Consider the following 21,410-nt stretch of genomic DNA (forward strand, 5'->3'; position numbering starts at 1 on the left):
AAGCTTAGGAAGAGAAATAATTTAAAGTGCTGGCGATTCCCAGTGACCCCAAGGTGCAGCCTGAAACTTGCATTATAAAGAGAAGAGCTTGTCTCAAAAAGTGGGGCTGAGCACAGTCTGGAGGGCCTTAATACATTTAGTTGATTAATGCTATCAACATAATAGCTGGTTAATACTAGTATTCCAAAGGGTTCTGTGCACCAGTCCTTCCTCTGAACCTTGGTCCATGCTTTTCAAGGGACATTTACTCATTTTAAAGTGAAAAAAAAATTTAACTTATCTCTTTTCTTAAGTACTATTCCAAACTCCCCCTGATTCTTTTTCTCTCTGTCCTTGCATGCAGATCTTTTTTCCCATTACTCAAATGATTACACTGCAAATGCTTTTCCTGAATTAATATTTTACTTGTTTTCTTTGCTGTTCTATGGCTCCCATGGTCTCTATTTTATCCACCTGCTTCACATTTTAGATTTTAAACTTGCATTCAAAATGTTTCATAAGGTTGTTTTTTTTCCTTTACTACTTTTTTTTTATTTTAATTTTTTAATTTACATCTAAATTAGTTGGCATACAGTGCAACAGTGATTTCAGGAGTAGATTCCTTAATGTCTCTTACCCATTTAGCCCATCCCCCCTCCCACAACCCCTCCAGTAACCCTCAGTTTGTTCTCCATATTTATGAGTCTCTTGTTTTGTTCCCCTCCCTGTTTTTATATTACTTTTGTTTCCCTTCCCTTAGTTCATCTGTTCTGTGTCTTAAAGTCCTCATATGAGTGGAGTTACATGATATTTGTCTTGCTCTGACTAATTTCGCTTAGTATAATACCCTCTAGTTCCATCCACATAGTTGCAAATGGCAAGATTTCATTCTTTTTGATTGCCGAGTAATATTCCATTTTAATTATATTCCACATCTTGTGTATCCATTCATCCATCGATGGACATTTGGGCTCTTTCCATACTTTGGCTATTGTTGATAGTGCTGCTAAAAACATTGGGGTGCATGTGTCCCTTCGAAACAGCATACCTGTATCCCTTGGATAAATATGTAGTAGTGCAATTGCTGGGTCATAGAGTAGTTCTATTTTTTATTTTTTTGAGGAACCTCCATACTGTTTTCCAGAATGGCTACACCAGGTTGCATTCCCACCAGCACTGAAAAAGAGATCCTCTTTCTCCACATCCTCACCAACATCTGTTGTTGCCTGAGTTGTTAATGTTAGCCATTCTGACAGGTGTAAGTTGATATCTCATTTGTGGTTTTGATTTGAATTTCCCTGATGATGAGTGATGTTGAGCATTTTTTCATGTGTCGGTTGGCCATCTGGATGTCTTCTTTGGAGAAGTGTCTATTCATGTCTTTTGCCCATTTCTTCACTGGATTATTTGTTTTTTGGGTGTTGAGTTTGATAAGTTCTTTATAGATTTTGGATACTAACCCTTTATCTGACATGTCGTTTGCAAATATCTTCTCCCATTCTGTCAGTTGCCTTTTAGTTTTGCTGATTGTTTCCTTCGCTGTGCAGAAGCTTTTTATTTTGATGAGGTCCCAGTAGTTCATTTTTGCTTTTGTTTCCCTTGCCTCCAGAGAGGTGTTGAGTAAGAAGTTGCTGTGGCCAAGATCAAAGAGGTTTTTGCCTGCTTTCTCCTCGAGGATTTTGATGGCTTCCTGTCTTACATTGAGGTCTTTCACCCATTTTGAGTTTATTTTTGTGTATGGTGTAAGAAAGTGGTCCAGGTTCATTCTTCTGCATGTTGCTGTCCAGTTTTCCCAGCACCACTTGCTGAAGAGACTGTCTTTATTCCATTGGATATTCTTTCCTGCTTTGTCAAAGATTAGTTGGCCATACGTTTGTAGGACCATTTCTGAGTTCTCTATTCTGTTCCATTGATCTGAGTGTCTGTTTTTGTGCCAGTACCATACTGTCTTGATGATTACAGCTTTATAGTATAGCATGAAGTCTGAGATTGTGATGTCTCCTGCTTTGGTTTTCTTTTTCAAGATTGCTTTGGCTATTCGGGGTCTTTTCTGGTTCCATACAAATTTTAGGATTGTTTGTTCTAGCTCTGTGAAGAATGCTGGTGTTATTTTGATAGGAATTGTGTTGAATATGTAGATTGCTTTGGGTAGTATTGACATTTTAACAATATTTGTTCTTCCTATCCAGGAGCATTGAATCTTTTTCCATTTCTTTGTGTCTTCTTCAATTTCTTTCATAAGCTTCCTATAGTTTCCAGTGTATAGATTTTTCACCTGTTTGGTTAGATTTATTCCTAGGTATTTTATGGGTTTTGTACAATTGTAAGTGGGATTGATTCCTTGATTTCCCTTTCTGTTGCTTCATTATTGGTGTATAGGAATGCAACTGATTTCTATGCATTGATTTTATATACTGTGACTTTGCTGAATTCATGAATCAGTTCTAGCAGTTTTTTTGGTGGAATCTTTTGGTTTTTCCATATGGAATATCATGTCATCTGCAAAGAGTGAAAGTTTGACCTCCTCCTGGCTGATTTGGATGCCTTTTATTTCTTTGTGTTGTCTGATTGCAGAAGCTAAGACTTCCAATACTATGTTGAGTAACAGTGGCAAGAGTGGACATCCCTGTCTTATTCCTGACCTTAGGGGAAAAGTTCTCAGTTTTTCCCCATTGAGGATGATATTAGTGGTGGGTCTTTCATATATGGCTTTTATGATCTTGAGGTATGATCCTTCTATCCCTACTTTCTTGAGGGTTTTTATCAAGAAAGGATGATGTATTTTTTCAAATGCTTTCTCTGCATCTATTGAGAGGATCATATGGTTCTTGTCCTTTCTTTTATTAATGTGATTAATCACATTGATTGTTTTGCAGATAATGAACCAGCCCTGCATCCCAGGTATAAATCCCTCTTGGTCATGGTGAATAACTTTTTTAATGTATTGTTGGATCCGGTTGGCTAATATCTTGTTGAGGATTTTTGCATCAATGTTCATCAGATAAATTGGTCTATAGTTCTCTTTTTTAGTGGGGTCTCTGTCTGGTTTTGGAATCAAGGTAATGCTGGTTTCATAGAAAGAGTTTGGAAGTTTTCCTTCCATTTCTATTTTTTTGGAACAGCTTCAAGAGAATAGGTGTTAACTCTTCCTTAAATGTCTGGTAGAATTCCCCTGGAAAGCCATCTGGCCCTGGACCTTTGTTTTTTGGGAGGTTTTTGATTACTAATTTGATTTATTTACTGGTCACAGGTCTGTTCAAATTTTCTATTTCTTCCTGTTTTAGTTTTGATAGTGTATATGTTTCTAGGAATTTGTCCATATCTTCCTGATTGCCCATTTTATTGGCACATAATTGCTCATAATATTCTCTTATTATTGTTTTTATTTCTGCTTTGTTGGTTGTGATCTCTCCTCTTTCATTCTTGATTTTATTTATTTGGGTCCTTTCCTTTTTCTTTTTGATCAAATTGGTTAGTGGTTTATCAATTTTGTTAATTCTTTCAAAGAACCAGCTTCCGGTTTCATTGATCTGTTCTAACGTTTTTTGTGGTTTTTTTTTTGTTTTTTGTGTTTTTTTTTTTTTTTTTTTGGTTTCAATAGCATTAATTTCTGCTCTAATTTTTATTACTTCCTGTCTTCTACTGGTTTTGGGTTTTATCTGCTGTTCTTTTTCCAGCTCTTTAAGGCGTAAGGTTAGGTTGTGTATCTGAGATCTTTCTTCCTTCTTTAGGAAGACCTGGATTGCTATATACTTTCCTCTTATGACCGCCTTTCCTGCGTACCAGAGGTTTTGGGTTGTGGTGTTACCATTTTCATTGGCTTCCATGAAATTTTTAATTTCCTCTTTAACTTCTTGGTTAGCCCATTCATTCTTTAATAGGATGTTCTTTAGTCTCCAAGTATTTGTTACCTTTCCAAATTTTTTTCCTGTGGTTGATTTCGAGTTTCATAGCGTTGTGGTCTGAAAATATGCACGATGTGATCTCCATCTTTTTGTACTTGTTGAGGGCTGATTTGTGTGCCAGTGTGTGTTCTATTCTGGAGAACGTTCCATGTGCATTGGAAAAGAATGTATATCCTGCTGCTCTAGGATGAAATGTTCTGAATATATCTGTTAAGTCTATCTGGTTCAGTGTGTAATTCAAAGCCATTGTTTTCTTGTTGATTTTTTGATTAGATGACCTGTCCATTGTTGTGAGTAGGGTGTTGAAGTCCCCTACTATTATGGTATTACTATCAATGAGTTTCTTTATGTTTGTGATTAATTGATTTATATATTTGGGTGCTTTCACATTTGGCGCATAAATGTTTACAATTGTTAGGTCTTCTTGGTCTACAGACCCCTTGATTATGATATAATGCCCATCTGCATCTCTTGATACAGTCTTTATTTTAAAGTCTAGATTGTCTGATATAAGTATGGCTACTCTGGCTTTCTTTTGTTGATCCTTAGCATGATAGATGGTTCTCCATCCCCTTACTTTCAATCTGAAGGTATCTTTAGGTCTAAAGTGGGTCTCTTGTAAACAGCATATATATGGATTTTGTTTTCTTATCCAATCTGTTACCCTATGTTTTTTGATTGGAGTATTTAGTCCATTGACGTTTAGAGTGAGTACTGAAATATATGAATTTATTGCCATTATGTTGCTTGTAGAGTTGGAGTTTCCGGTGGTGTTCTCTGGTCCTTTCTAGTCTTTGTTGCTTTTGGTCTTTATTTATTTGTTTTTTTTTTTTCATCTTTTTTCCCCTCAGAGAGTCCCCCTTAACATTTCTTGTAGCACTGGTTTAGTGGTCACAAACTCCTTTAATTTTTGTTTGTCTGGGAAACTTTTTATCTCTCCTATTTTGAACGACAGCCTTGCTGGATAGAGATTTCTTGGCTGCATATTTTTCTGATTCAGCACATTGTATATATCCTGCCACTCCTTTCTGGCCTGCCAAGTTTCTGTGGATAGATCTGCTGCAAACCTGATCTGTCTTCCCTTGTAGGTTAAGGACTTTTTTTTCCCTTGTTGCTTTCATGATTCTCTCCGTGCCTAAGTATTTTGTGAATTTGACTATGATATGGCTTGTTGATGGTCAGTTTTTGTTGAATCTAATGGGAGTCCCCTGTGCTTTCTGAATTTTGATGTCTGTGTCTTTCCCCAGGTTAGGAAAGTTTTCTCCTATGATTTGCTCACATAACCCTTCTACCCCTATTTCTCTCTCTTTCTCTTCTGGGACCCCTATGACTCTGATGTTGTTCCTTTTTAATGACTCACTGATTTCTCTAATTCTTACATCATGCTCTTTTTCCTTAATCTATCTCTTTTTTTCTGCTTCATTATTCTCCATAAGTTTGTCCTCTATATCACTGATTCTCTGTTTTGCCTCATCCATCCTTGCCTCTGTGGCCTCCATTCGACATTGCAGCTCAGTTATAGCATTTCTAATTTCATCCTGACTAGCTTTTACTTCTCTTATCTCCGCAGAAAGGGATTCTAATCTATTTTTTACTCCAGCTAGTATTCTTATTATCGTGATTCTAAATTCTGGTTCAGACATCTTGCTTGTATCTGTGTTGGTTAAGTCCCTGGCTGTCGCTTCTTCCTGCTCTTTCTTTTGGGATGAATTCCTTCATTTCATCTTGGAGGGAGAAAAGGAATTAATGAGGTTAAAAAATTAAAATTAGGGGGCGCCTGGGTGGCGCAGTCGGTTAAGCGTCTGACTTCAGCCAGGTCACGATCTCGCGGTCCGTGAGTTCGAGCCCCGCGTCAGGCTCTGGGCTGATGGCTCAGAGCCTGGAGCCTGTTTCCGATTCTGTGTCTCCCTCGCTCTCTGCCCCTCCCCCGTTCATGCTCTGTCTCTCTCTGTCCCAAAAATAAATAAACGTTGAAAAAAAAATTTTTAAAAATTAAAATTAAAAAATTAAAATGAAAAAATATTAAAATTAAAAATTAAAAACAAACACACACACACAAAATCAAATAAATGATACTAGATCCTAGGTGTGGTTTGGTCTGGGTGTTGAAAGGGTCTTGATAGATTAGAGAAAAAAGGGGAAAGAAAAAAAAAGGAAATCATTTGAAAATTTGAAAAAATGAATACACTGAAGTAGACTAAAATGAAATGATGGAAGTAAAATAGAATTTGAAAACATTTACACAGAAGTAAAACCTATAGTAGAAAAAAATTAAAGAAAAATATTTTAATAAAAGTTGAAAATAAAAATGAATTTTTTCTTTCTGTATTCAAGAAAAAGAAAACAAACAAAAAAGATAAAAAAGAAAAAAGGAAATAAAAGAAAAGAAAAACAAAAAAGAAAGAAAATTGAATAGATGGACTGGCTAACAGACTGAAATACGACTTAAATTACTTCATTTTCCCCTAGAAGTCAAACTATGAAGCAGTTTATAGTCCATAAACTAAGCAGGTGGAGAGACTTGCGTTCTGAAGAGCGAGGTTGGTCCAGTTGGGCAGGGTTTAGTGTAATGGCTCTGTTCTCCACTAGATGGCGCTACGTAGCTTATTCGGGGGGGTTGTTGTGGCGCTTGTAGGTGCGTATGCGCATGCGCGGGAGAGGTGGAAATGGCGTCAACCAGTTACCCAGCCTCTAGTATCAAACTCTGTCCTGAACCCTGATCAGCAGTCGCGCACCTGTCTTTTGTTTTTGGCTTTCGTACACTCCCCGCTTTTACAAAGTCCGTAACCAAGCCCCAGGCAGCACCTCCCTGCAGAGTTTTGTCTCAGACTCAGATGCGGCTGTTTTTCCTGACCCCTTACTTCTGAGGGACTGCGGCTTTGACCCATTCCACCCCTCTGCAGGAGGGTCTCACCGAGCAATGGACGGGTGCCTGCTGCACCCAGGAACATCTGCGGGACCGTGCTGCTGCCGACGACCAGAGACTTGCCACCAGGTGCCATCCCGCCCCAGAAAAAGTTCACGAGATAGTGTAGCAGCAGCGTTTCAGGGATTATGGAAAATCACAACACATCTGGCACCAGGCTTCACCCCCAATGACATTGTTGAAGCACCAGAGAATGTGGTTGTTCTCCAGGGTCCACTGGGGCCTTGCCTTTGGGGACCCACACAGCCTCCACCAGGTGTCCCCTGCTGGGAAGCAGGGAAACCGCCTCTCCCCGTGTGGCCTGAAGACCCCCGGACCCCACTCTGCTCCTGGGGATTCACCTTTCTCACCAGAGCACCGCCAGGTATTGAGCTGCAGAGTTTCAGACTCTGCGCTCCCCTTGTTTATAATGTTAATGGAATTTAAACTCTCTCCTTTCTCCTTTCTCCCTTTTTAGTTCAGTCCCTGCGGCTGTTTCCACTTTTCCACTTTCTCTCCAGCTGCTTTTGGGGGGTGTGCTTTTCCCATATCCCCCCCCCCCATCTCTGTCCTCTCTCCGCACACAAAAGCAGGCTACCTGCCCTTCGTGGCTTCACTCTCCCCCAGTTCACCGATCCTCGCCGCATACCTGCTGAATTCTGTAGTTCACGTTGTGCAGATTGTTGTGTTAATCCTCAGGTCAGTTTTCCAGGTGTGCAGGATGGTTTAGTGTTGGTCTGGCTGTATTTCAGGGAGGAGAGACACACAACAAAACTTCCATGCTGTTCTGCCATCTTGGCTCCTCCCTCACAAGGTTGTTTTAATTGAAGTTCAACGCACTAAAATAAGAGGAAAATAAGGGGAGAAGGTGGCCAAAAGTTATAGTTTAATCTTGTTCCTAAGTCTATATGAATATATTTTGGCGTGGTCTGCACTATCATAAAGTACTTTGTAACATTCAAAGTGAGAGTTGAACAGAACGGTTTTTATTTTACATGGACTCCTTAATATCTCTGAATCTTTCAGTTTGGAACACTTTGGATTTCTTCAACAAGAACAAGTTTTACTACACATCTCATATCCTTCCCAGCTCCTCCAACATATTTTATCCCCTTTAGCTTCGTGCAATGATCAGTTGCAGCTACTAACAATACTACTTTGTATCTACTTGCTATTTTGTAGTCATGAAATTACTTAAAGCATTATCTCATTTCAAATTCAAATTGCTGTGAGGAATGGCAGATATGGTTATTTCCATTTGTTAGGTAAGAAATGAAAGCCTGCCAATATTCACCTGCCTAAAGATATCTAGTTTAGCCAAATTTCCAGGTCTTCTGATAACAGCCCATTCACTTTTTCATCCATCCATTCAACCATAATCTTTCTCCAAAGGATCTGAGATGACAGTTTTCCAACTTCACACTCTTCTCTGCACTGTACTACTAGTAAAAAGACAGCATTCCCATCCATATAATATCCTTGTAGTATAGCTCCCATAATCGAGCCTAAAGAGAAAAATCTCCATTTTACTAGGCTATTAGTTGCAGTAACCTAGTACAATTTCTTTCTGGTAGATATGGATGAATTTCATTCTATACTGAATTAGTTTATCCAAACCTTTTTTTCAAGATGTCAAAAAAATGTGGCTTTTCCTAGTTACTACTGCAAACTAGTAAATTTTCTCTCTGTGTTTTAGGTCAATATGAATGTCTGATTACATTTACATTATACTCAGCAGCAGATTAAAAACACTGGTTTCTGGGGTACCTGGGTGGCTCAGTTGGTTAAGCGTCTGGCTTCAGTTCAGGTCATGATCTCATGGTTTGTGGCTTTGAGTCCCACATTGGGTTCTGTGTTGACAGCTCAGAGCCTGGAGCCTGCTTCAGATTCTGTGTCTCCCTCTTTCTCTGTCCTTCCCCCACTTGTGCTGTGTCTCTGTCTCTCTCGAAAATAAATTAAACTTAAAAACTTAAAAATAAATATTTCAAATAAAATAAAATAAACACACTGGTTTCTATTCACTATATTGTTCTTTCTACCCATAAGCAACCCAGATTTATGTAGATCATTGCTTAATAGGTCATCCCTCTGTATTTACTTCCATATTAGGGCAGTGAATCACGTATTTTAAATTAAATTTCTATTACCCTGACTTATATTTAAACTATAGAACACAATTATTAAAAATTTTGAGACAAATTCTGCCACTGTCGTTACCGAAGAGGTGAGGGCTCACTCAGCATCTACCCATAACTGACATATGAGGCAGGTGGCATTGAGCAAAGGACACTGGATAAAGCAGGATGATGTATGTAACAGTGACTTGAAAACTATGAAGTTCTGGCCAGACACATTTGACCATCACTGTTAAGGGAAGGTGACCTTGTATAAGGGAAAGTGGACTGGGAGTCAAATGATCTGATCTTGGTAGATTCATCCAACTTCTTTGAGCCTTAGTTTCCATATGTTCTACGTGTATTTTTTCTATATTAATGTGTGATAGATATAACTTTAAGTCCCTACGGTCTTGCAAGTCACTCAGAAGCATCAGTTTTTATTATTTTTTAAGTGGCTTTATTCTTTGGGCATTTGTGTTTTTCCTTCTTTACACTCACCAGTCTCCCATCTTAATTCTTCTTATTTGCAATATATCATTTGTGTATACACAGCTTCAGATTAGACTGATATTCACAAATTATTTACCCACCACTGCCAGAGTTTTCCCAATGATTCAGTTATGAGGGACCTGTGGGAATTATTTACTTGTTGCTATGAGGCTGCTTTGTTTACTGAGTTTGCTACTCGGAACTTTTGTCACATTAAGATTACTCATCCAGCCTGCATTACACACAAACAATGAATTCTAGGGGTGGCATATTCAATATTCTTCCCTTCTTTACCTTAAAAGTAAAATATTTCTGGGTGCCTGAGTGGCTCAGTTGGTTAGGCATTGGACCCTGCTTGGGATTCTCTCTGTCTGTGTCCCTCCTCTGCTCATGGTCTCTCTCTCTCTCGCTTGCTCTCTCTCTCAAGATAAATAAGAAACTTAAAATAAAATATTTCAAAAGGCTTTTGTAAAAGTATTATATACCATGACCAGTTGGGATTTATCCCAGAGATGCAAGGCTGGTTTAACCTCCAAAAATTCATCAATGTAATGTATCATTAGAATAAAGGAAAAAATTCACTTGATTATATAAATTGAGGCAGAAAAGCATTTGACAAAATCTCACATTCTTTCATGATTAAAGCACATAACAAACTAAGAGTAGAAAGGGACAATCTTAACTTCATAAAGAACATCCACGAAGAGCCTACCTACGGGTAACATCATGTTTAATGATGAAAGACTATCTGCTCTTGACACTTCTATTCACAATTGTACTGGGAGATCTAGCAAAAACAACTTAAAAAGGAAATAAATAAAAGGCATCCAAATTGAAAAGAAAGAAGAAAAATTATTTCTATTTGTAGGTAATGGCAATCTTGTATACAGAAAATGCTAAGGAATCAAGAAGAAAAAAATAGAATTAATAAGTAAACTCAACAAGGTTGTAAGATACAAGATCACTATTCAAAATCAGTTGAATTTCAATATATTGGCAAATGATCATTCTGAAAATATTAGGAAAAATTCCATTTATAATAGGATCAAAAAGAATAAAATGCTTAGGTAGAAATTTAACAAAAGTACAAAACTTTTATTTTAATAAATGTGAAGCATTGTTGAAAGAATTTCAAAGAAGACCTAAATAAATGGAAAGACATCCCATGTTCATAGATTGGAAGATGTAATATTATTAAGATGGAAATACTCCCCAAATTGATGTACAGATCAACTCAATCCCCTATCAAAATTTCAGCTAACTTCTTTTGCAGAAATTGATATACAGATCCTAAAATCCATATAGAAATATGCAAGACCCAGAATGACTAAAACAAAGTTGGAGGACTCATTGATTTGCTTATTACAAAACAACAATAATCAAGGCAATGTGGTACTCACATAGGATAGATACATAGATCAAGGGAATTGAACTGAGAATCCGGAACTAAACCTTCGTATTTATGATTTTTGACAAGGGTACTAAGACTATTCAATGGGAGAAATGATCTTTTCAACAAAGTATTCCAGAGCAACTGGATATTCACATGCAAAAAAGTAAAGTTGGATCCCTTTTACACCATTCTCCAAAATTAACTCAAAATGGATCACAGACCTAAATGTAAGACAGAAATCTATAAACATATTAGATGAAAACACAAGAATAAATATCCACAATAAATATTGGCTTAAGCAGGGCCTTCTTAGATCTGGCACTAAAAGTACAAGTGATAAAGGAAAAAGATAGATGAATTCGACTTCAATCAAAATTAAAAACTTTCATGCTGCAAATGATACTATAAACAAAGTGAAAAGACAGCACATGGATTATGAGACAATATTTGCAAGTCATATGCATAATACATGAATAACTCTTACAATTCATTAATAAAAAGATAATTAAAAAACGGGAAAAGGATTTTCAAGGTATTTCTCCAAATACCTTGATACACAAATGGCAGATAAACACATGAAAAGATGCTCATGACATAAGGGAAATGCAAATCATAACCACAGGAAGATATCCCTTCATACCCACTAGGATGGCTCTAATGCAAACACAGATAATAGCAGATTGCCAAAGATGTAGAGAAATTGGAGCTTTCATATATCGCTAGTGCGGATACGAAATGGTGTGGCCGCTTTGGAAAACAGTTTGGCAGTTCCTCAAGAGATTAATCATAGAGTCACTATATTGCCCAGTAATTCTCCTAGCCATATACACAAGAGAAATGAATGAATATGTCCACAAATACCTGTACATGAATGTTCATAGTAGTATTATTCAAAATAGTTAAAAGTGGAAACAACCCAAATGTTCAAGCAACTGATAAATGGATAAATAAAATGATCTCTCCATACAATGTGGAATTACTTGGCAATAAAAAGAGACAATTCTGACACATGCTATAACATGAATAATCCTTGAAAACAAGCTAAATGAGAGAAATGAGTCACAAAAGACCACACAGTGTATAATTCCACTTATATAAATGTCCAGGATATCGAAATCTATAAATAGAGACAGAAGGTAGATTAGCGGTTGCTTAAGACTGGGGCAGTTGGTGGGGGTAGGGTGGGAACTGGGGGATGACTGTTAATAGTTACAAAGTCTCTTTTTGGGGTAATGATAATGTTCTAAAATAGATTGTGGTGATAGTTGTACATCTCAATGAATATACTAAAAACCATTGGACTGTGTACTTTAAAGAAATGAATTGCATTGAATCACATCTCATTTAAGTCAGGCTGGGGGAGCCAGATCTGGCATGACCTGGGGGCCAGGTCCCTTCCCTGTTTCTCAGAACCCCCTCACCCCCATCTTCACCCTAAGCTGTCTGACCTGTCCTGGGCTGGGGAGGGAGGAGGGGAACTTTGTCAGGAGTAAACTTCACTCTGTGGACAAACAAAACAAAACGAAACAGTGTTTGCACATAAGGCAGATCAAGACAGACTGTCTCAATTCTACTGATTTGGAGTCCATTGGGCACAGTTTGTGAAACCAAACTTTTTTCTCAGAAAAGCTGAACTTTGGGGTAGAACTTTGGGGACAGGGAAAAAAAAAATGAAAAAGAGATTCCAAATAGCTCAAATAGTCGGGCAAGAGGATTGCCTTGGAGGAAGTACATGGAATTAAGAATTAAGGTGCTTAATGGCTGAAGGGGATGAGGGAGAGAAGTCTAAAATGGATGTTTGCAAAATAAGCTCCCCAAGACTTTTGAAATTGGGTTTTGAGAAGGAAGAGAAACAAATCCTTTGCTTTGGAGAAAGTGACACAGAACGGGAGAGAATAAACATGTGAAGCAAGGAGGGGAGCCCTTTCTGCTCCTACATTGGCGCGTGCTTCTCCTGGGTCTGTTTCCAGCTAGATTTACATCTAGATTGGTAACTGCCATCTCTGTGGCCCCTTCACAAAGACAGGGGTCACTTTGGAAGAGGGATGCGCTGAGAAAATTCCTGGGGAGACTCACTGACACAATATTCATAAATACACTTGAGGAAGTACGTCTCATCAGCGACACTTTGAGCGCCCGGGTACAAACTATGGATAGATGTTATGCAAATCCTTGGCAGAAATATGGACTTCCCTTACTTTTAGGCCTATCTGTGGCTTTTTGATACTGTAAACAACTGACACAGCCACAGAGGAATAGTGTATCTGAAATTGTTTATACAAAAGAATTCCATCTGTCAGTGTGTTTACAGTTTACATGTGAATGGGCAAAACCTTCATAATGATGGACCCAGCCAAAAAAAAAAAAAAAAAAAAAATCTGGGATATGCTGTGAATAATTGTTTCAACATAGTGTATTGAGAGTTTCCCTCCTCCACTAAGAATCATTTGCTTAGAAATTATGCTCCTTGATGACTCTGTGGTAATTCAATGTTCTTTAAAGTCAAAGATGGGAAAATTGGGGCTTGCATTTGCTGTCTTTATATGTGAGGTTGTGCAGAGCTCTCTAAAGTTGGGCAAGACAATTGGACCAGAAAAATGTTTCACTGGAGGCAAGGGCAGATGCTGACTGACACTGGCACCAGAGAGGATGTCCTTTTTAAGAGAATTGAAATATCTTCACCATGAAAGATACTAATTTTTTTAATGTGTATTTATTTTTGATAGAAAGAGAGCATGAGCAAGGGAGGGGCAGAGGGAGAGAGAGAGAGTATAGAGAGAGAATCCCAAGCAGTCTGCACACTATCAGCGCAGAGCAGGGCTTGAACTAACAAACCCTGAGATCATGACCTGAGCTGAAGTCGGCTCAACTGACTGAGCCACCCAGGTGCCTCCACCGTGAAAGATATGAGTCTCTAGCATGAGAGATCCCTCTTAATTTGTCCTTTTCTCCTTCTTTGAGTATTATTTTACTAAGAATATGCAGGCCTGACCCCCTGGTAACCCAAGCACTTCATTTGGTTCATCCAGTAGATGAGGCCAGGGATGTAGTCACAGAGAAAAGACTAAAATAACAACAGGAGTGTTTCTGCTATGACTTGATGATGTTGTCCAAGTTTTCATTCTGAAGAACACGTTCTTTTAAGCTGTTTTGTAGTTGCTAAATGTGGAATATCATGTTTTCAAACTTTATTTGGTACTGATTTTGAAAAATTAGGGCTTTCAGTGAATGGTATTTATGGGTCTTCAATTTTTAAAATTTGTTTGAAAGGATGAATTAATAATCTTAGTCATAGGTCATAATTGTAATCATTTGAGCTCAGGGAACAAAAGGTCATCAAAGAAATAATTTTGCCTGAGAAATAAAACGCAAAGATAAACCTGCCTTCAAACCACCTCTAGAATTACTTATCTCCACATATCATATCATATGTATTTGTGTGTCTTTTTTTTTTCTTTTGGCTTTTCTATAAATGCTCTACGTAGAGTTGAAAATCTCCCTTTGTGATATTTTCTAGCATGTTTGTATCTCCCCGACCGGGGCATTTTTCCTAGCATCTAATCTTATACCCACGTACTGTGTATTCAGCCTATAGTCTTTTACTTCTTTTTAGGAATACAAAATTATTTTTTAAAGTGATTTAATTCACATTCATTCAAATCATCCTTTTTTATCAAATTACAGCCTTGGTAGATCATAAGTCCTTAACTTCACAGCATCACTGACATAGAAGAGATTTAGGTAGATAAATCTCACTCATGTCAATGAGTATTTTTTCTGGAAATATCCTTTGAATTGGTTGGATTATTGGAGTTTCAAAATATTTTTATCTTCCTCTCATCTCCTTTTCTCTCTTCTCTTCTTTCCCTTACCCTCCCCATTTTTCTCTTTTACTTCCTTTCTCCCCAATACTGCTTCCTATTCTTCTTACATTTCTTCCCTTTTCAAGTCTTTAAAAAATTTTTTTTGAGCATTTATTCATTTTTGACAGAGACAGAACACAAGCAGGGAGGGGCAGAGAGAAAGGGAGACACAGAATCTGAAGCAAGCTCCAGGCTCTGAGCTGTCAGCACAGAGCCCTACATGGGGCTCGAACCCACGAATCGTGAGATCATGACCTGAGCTGAAGTTGAAAGCTCAACCAACTGAACCACCCAGGTGTCCCTCTTCCCTTTTAAATTATATATTGAGTCTCTACCATGTGCTGGCTGTTGGGAATTCAGAGACAAACCCAACCAAAGCTATAGGCAAGAGATTCCCTATCGGATGGGTTAGACATTCAAGAACACTGGTGATTAAAACAGTGTAAGTGCATCCACAAGGCAGATGGAAGGGGCACCTAATTCAACCAGGGTCAGGGGAGGCTTCTAAAAGGTGGTGACATTTTAGGAAGAGTTGTAGGAGGAATAGAAACAGGCCAGACAGATGAGGTTGGGAAGGGAGTTCCTTTCAGAAAGCATAGCACCTTCCAAAACACTGAAGCAAGAAATAGGGTTTTCCTCTTTCTTTCTTCTGATCACAGCTAACTCAAGGTTTACACGTTGAGAACAGCCTTTAGTTTTAGAAAATATGCCTTACTTCTATCCACAATCTAGGGCCTTTCAAGGTATATTCTGAGTTATTGTAAGTCACTAGCATCGGAGTAAAGGAAAAAGAGGCTAAGTGCAGTAGAAGTAAGGAAAAGAGAGTGAAGAAAAGGAACATATGCTTCACTAGGAATTAAAAAAAGAATCTGGCATCCCTGATTGGCTAAAACCGAGCTCATTGTATTCTCTCCTAATGATTTCTCCCCCAGCACTCACTACTTAAGTGGGTGACACCATCACCCCTATTGGCCGAATAGTAATTGAAAGCCATCTATGATTTCTCTCTCTCCCTCTCTCACTGAGGAGCTCTACCCCATCATTCCAGTCACAAAAATCCTGCCAATTTTGCCTCTGAGAATTGCTTCAAATCTCTCTTCTCCAGGCCAATCCTGTTACTACATCTTCACCCCTTTTCACGTGGATTCCTCCCAGAACCTCCTGTCTCTTTGTCTCAATCTTCTTCTTTAGTCCATCTTTTCATCCTTTGCATAAATCCTCTCATTGCCTACAGCATGGTTTCCTAATCTTCCCGACCTATTTTGTCTTTTAAAGTTATATTGGCTCTTAAACTTCCATGGAGTTTAATTTTTATGATTTTATAAGTGTGTGTGATATATAATAAAAAAGCTATTTTACATAGATCAAATATTATTTTAGATTATTTTATTAATAATTTTATTTTTAATCCAGTGTCAGTAATAATCATAATAGATAGACCCATTTTGCCTGTTCCTCATTTCACAAGAGATGCATATGATGTGACTTTCAATAAATTATGTAGTAAAAAGCATGATATAAGATAAATACACTGAAAATATCATTGTATTTGGGTATGAGGACAAATACACAGAAAAATGTATATTGACATTTGTTTAATGGCATAAAAAATAGACAAAATTATCTTACTATCTGATGTTTGTAATTCTTGCCTTTGGGGCTTTAAGAGCTTACCTGCTTTGATTTTATGAAATCTCTCTTTTCTTACTAAATCTATATCCAGGAGTTTTGAGGCTGCTATTTTCCAGTTGCTTCTCCATGGATAATGCAATACACTTCAAATATGGATAGTCTTTGTTGCCAGTAAATGAAAGCTAAAGCAGAAAACAATTGTCACTAAAATTTTTTATAACTTTGGTTGTTGAAGTACCAGGGATTTCTTCACCTATACCATAAAGATTATGATGAAATGAATGGATTTTGTGGTGAAGATAATATTGAGGTGAATTTGCAAAGTTATTATTTTTATGCTCCTCATTATTATAATTTTAACATCAGCATTCCTTTTGGTTTTGAATTTTAAGTGGAAATCAATTATGAGCATATGAATTATCCATGTATGCATTCATATTTATATATTCATATCAAGTATGAATATATGATTTTCTTAAAACCTTATTTATTTTGAGAGAGAGAGAGAGAGCACGAACAGGGGAGAGGCAGAGAAAGGAGAAAATCCCAAGCAGGCTCTGAGCTTTCAGCGCAGAGCCTGACGCAGGGCTTGAACCCACAAATTGTGAGATCATGACCTGAGTCAAAATAAAGAGTTGGATGCTTAACCGACTGAGCCACCCAGGCACCCTTGAATATGTGATTTTTAAAAATGAGAAATTGTTAGAGGTTAAAATTCCCCTGCCCCAGTGTCAAAACCAGAAGTATTATAATGGCTAACATTTTTTAGTGCTTTCATGGAATAGCTCAATTATTGCTCACAATTACCTCAAAAATAGGTACAATGGTTATTGGCATTTTGCAAACAAGAAAACAGAGGTTCACAGACATTGCCTGAAATTACACAGCTAATAAGTGATGGAGCTGTGCTCCCAGTTTGATTCTAGAGCCCTCACTCTTTTTCTTTTTAAATATAATTTATTGTCAAGTTAGCTAACATATAGTGTATACACTGTGCTCTTGGCTTCAGGAGTAGATTCCCACGATTCATCACTTACATACAACACCCAGTGCTCATCCCAACAAGTGCCCTCCTCAATGCCCATCACCCATTTTCCCCTTTCCCCCATACCTCCCCATCAACCCTCAGTTTGTTCTCTTTATTCAAGAGTCTCTTATGGTTTGCCTCCCTCTCTGTTTAAAACTATTTTTTCCCTTCTCTTCCCCCATGGTCTTCTGTTAAGTTTCTCAAATTCCACATATGAGTGAAAACATATGAAATCTGTCTCTCTGATTTATTTCACTTAGCATAATACCCTCCAGTTCCATCCATGCTGTTGCAAATGGCAAGATTTCATCCTTTCTCAGCGCCAAGTAGTATTCCATTGTATATATAAGCCACATCTTCTTTATCCATTCATTAGTTGATGGACATTTGGGTAGAGCCCCCACTCTTAACCATGTTGTTTTATTGCTGCCTGCTGAGTATGTCTTAAGCAGATTCACTTGATACATATTTGGATTCTCTTGATGAGATCTGCTTAAAAGAAAAAAAAAACATTTTATTTTTTGATTCAAAACAAAAAACTAGAGGAAAAAACTGCTACCATTAACATTAATTATTTCCTTTTACATCCTTACAGTAGCTTCCTGCCACACCTTCACTCCCGCTGTGCCTTCTGCCTGGCGTGCCCTCCTTTCCGGCCTTGGCTTGGCTGACTGGTGTTTTATGATCCAGCTTTTCAGCCTCCTTTTGCTTCCACTCTCACCTATGCCCCACAGCACCCTTTCCCTAGTTGTGGTGGATTTTCTGTAGTCAACTGGGCACCACCACCACCACTCTTGCCTAAGGCTGGGAATTAGATTTACAAGAATCACATCCCCTGTGTAGCTCCAGATTTAATTTTGCCACTGAGAGGAAGTCCTGTGAGATTTAGGGGTGGAAGTGAAATGAAGATCGTTTTTCTCAGCAGGGTGTGGTTCAGGCATGGCTTCCTGGTATCTGCTCTCCCACGTCTTCCATCAAGCCTATGGTCCCCTGGTTTTATATTAAATCTTTTATATAGAGAGAGTGACTCCTGTTTCCTGCCCAAACCTTGGCTGATGTGCCATGTTTGCCGTTCTTCCTATCCCATTGAGTTTAATAGTCTAAATCATGTACGAACATCTTCCCAACCAGACATGGGTCCTCTAAAGGCCAGATCATCTTTCAATACCAAATACTTGGCCTGGTATGTAGTAGACACTCAATAAATACTTGACTGATGAAGATACTTAACTCTGGTAAACCTCAATTACTTTAGGGAGCAGAAGGTGCATATTTGGGGGTCACTGGTGGAGTCAGTCTTGCCAATGGCTGCCACCTGCAGGCATAAGGGAAAAAAGGAAAGAGGGAAAAAAGAGGGCTGGGTGGGGGGAGGGGGGAAGTGAAATGAGGGTGGTGAAGAGGGGGAACAGAATAGGAAGCAGAAAGGCTTGGGTCACCGAGTGTCTTGTTGATGGCTCTGGGCTGGGCAGCTGGTCACCTGGAATGGCTCTGCTCTTTTCTCCACAATCTTGTCCCAGAGAAGAACTTGACTTTTCCACCTTTCTGATTCTGCCAATGGCATTAGCCAAGCTGTATGAGAGCATCCAAAGAAATATAGCCAAACCCTGGGTGTCACAGCAGCCTTTATGTTCTTGGAAACAGCCAGAGGCAGAGACCTACAGGGAAGCCCATCAGTTTAGAAGATACCCATTCCCCAAAGAGGTAGGAGGAGGCAGAATCCAAATCCTAAGGCAAAGTTTTGTAAAGGATAGACTCCGTTTCTAAATTGTCTGTCATCTTAGACTAAAAAATTCAAATAATTTTTTTTCTTTACTTGCTCAGTAAAAAGGATCATTTTTATACTGGGGGCTAGAGAAGTTAAAATGTTTTTGGCCAAAAATACTAGGGGCTTTTTCAGGAGGCATTTTGTTAGGCTGTTATTCATGATCAGTTCCATGAGGGACTCCTGGGTGGCTCAGTCAGTTGAGCATCTGACTCTTGATTTTGGTGCAGGTCCTGATCCCAAATTCGTGGGATCCAGCCCCACGTTGGGCTCTGTGCTGAGCATGGAGCCTGCTTAATTCTCTCTTGCTCTCTCTCTCAAAATAAAAAAATTTTAAAAATCAAAAAATAAAGTTTCCATGACCAAATTCTCACCACTGAACAAAATGCTTTCAGATCAATGGTGCTTTGTAATTTTAATAATTTTAATCATTTGTGCAGACTTCTTGATGCTTCACTAACATGCTTTCCCCTCACGATGAAAGAGAAGTGGAAAATTGTTTTTTTCTTTGTTTTGTACAACGGACACAGTTACTGTCCTCCTTCAAAGAAAGAAGCTGCTTCCCCCCATCCCTTGCTCCCTTTTCCAAGGGGAATACAAAAAAATCAACTACCAAACAGACAGCAAGTTGAAATTTTTCAATAGGTCAGGATGCATTTAAATTTAAATAAATGGTTTGTAACAATGTAGATTTATTTAATTTTCTTTACAGTCAAGGGTTGCATGCCGCTCCCACTTACCTACTAGGAATATGGTCATCTTTCGTATAGGTTTCTCACGAAACCTGCTTTCATATGAAAGACAATAAAATTACTTTAAATACTAACTTGTTTTATAATTTTTGTGAGGTCTCCTGCAGATTTTAAGAAATTGCATGCAAAATGTTTATATGTATATATTACTGCCACATTAAAAAACAACTGTGAACTTAATTCTATAAATTAAAATAATTCTCAAATAGCAGGAAACAGTGAAAAACAATAGGAAAAGAAAGCCATTAAAGAAGTGAATAGGGAGTGGGGAGAATTGGGGGGAGGTTGGTAAGGGGTGGAGGGGAGCCTAGGGTGGGGGGTGGGGGTGGGGAGGTAGCTGGTGGCAGCAGCGGGAGAGGGGCAGTTGTGATGGAGTTGAATAAATAGAATGCTTATATTTTTATTTTATTCAACCTTGCTTTGGATCCTAGTCTTCTAACATGTTCACAAATACAAATTCAACATTAAAAGTAAATCAGGCAGTGTCTAAAACCAGTTCCTTGGAGATGACGGATTTGCCCATTAGGAAGGCCAGAAGAAGATCCTGGGGTGTGTGTTTCTGGCCTGAGCTGTTTCCTCTTGCTTCAGGGGAGAACCTGGGCTCAGGGAGCCTGCAGGCACACTTAGGCTGGAGACAGCACAGTCAGTGCTGCACAGGAGGGGAGGTGTGGCTGCAGGAACCAGTTTCAAGAGACCAGAGCTCTCTGGTGTGAGTTATGAGCTCTCAGGGATGGATGGACTTGGAGGGGATGAGGAGGGCAGGAGGCAGTCGTTGGGGGTTAAGAGGAGGAGGGACAAGGTGAACTTTCCAATACTCAGCATGAGCTGTCAGTTCTTTCCCTCCCGGCAGACATCTGTGCTCTTAGACCTCCTCTCTCTCTGCCATTCCAGGAGTGCTGGGCAACAGCTTTCCCTCCTCCTGGCGAGGACCCTCCAAAGCACATTCATCAGAAAAACACAGCCGGGGTACATTACATCAGCATAGGGTGGGGCCTGAAGAACAAAACAGCCCCTCACTGCTTTGAGTGGGAATGATTCAACTCCATTCAGGAATGGGTCAAGGGGGAAAATCCACAGTTCAAACCTAATAATTTTTGCCTCTTGTTTACAAAGAGTTTGAAATGTGAGTGAGGTAGAGAGCCAGAGCTGTTACAATCTTTTGCTTTAAAGGTGCCTCTTATGAGGATCCCTTTGATATTCCTTTGGATTGCTTTTTGCTTTTCTATATTCATCTTAAAAAAAAAAAAAACCTGGTTTAGTTTTTAATAGTCCTTGTCATGATGCAAAGGGCCAGACTCCAGCTGTTCTTCCCAAACCTCTGGGAGAGGCCTGGTTACATCTCGTTCTCGTAAATCTTGAATCCAGTTCTAGCAAGTCTTTAAGCCTGACCCTGACATGCCCAGGCAATGGATGATTAGAAACAGGAGAGGCGGAAAAGTCCAGTGCCAAGCTGTGTCCACTTAAAAAACACATCATCTGGCAACGGCCATTTCAACATGTGGAGCAAAGTGGCACATGTCTGTCTGTACAAAGCACAGCAAGGTTATAGATTTACAGTTTTACTTTTATATTTTTATACAACTTTA

The sequence above is a fragment of the Prionailurus viverrinus genome, chromosome B3 (assembly GCF_022837055.1).
Source record: "Prionailurus viverrinus isolate Anna chromosome B3, UM_Priviv_1.0, whole genome shotgun sequence".
Lineage (NCBI taxonomy): Eukaryota > Metazoa > Chordata > Mammalia > Carnivora > Felidae > Prionailurus > Prionailurus viverrinus.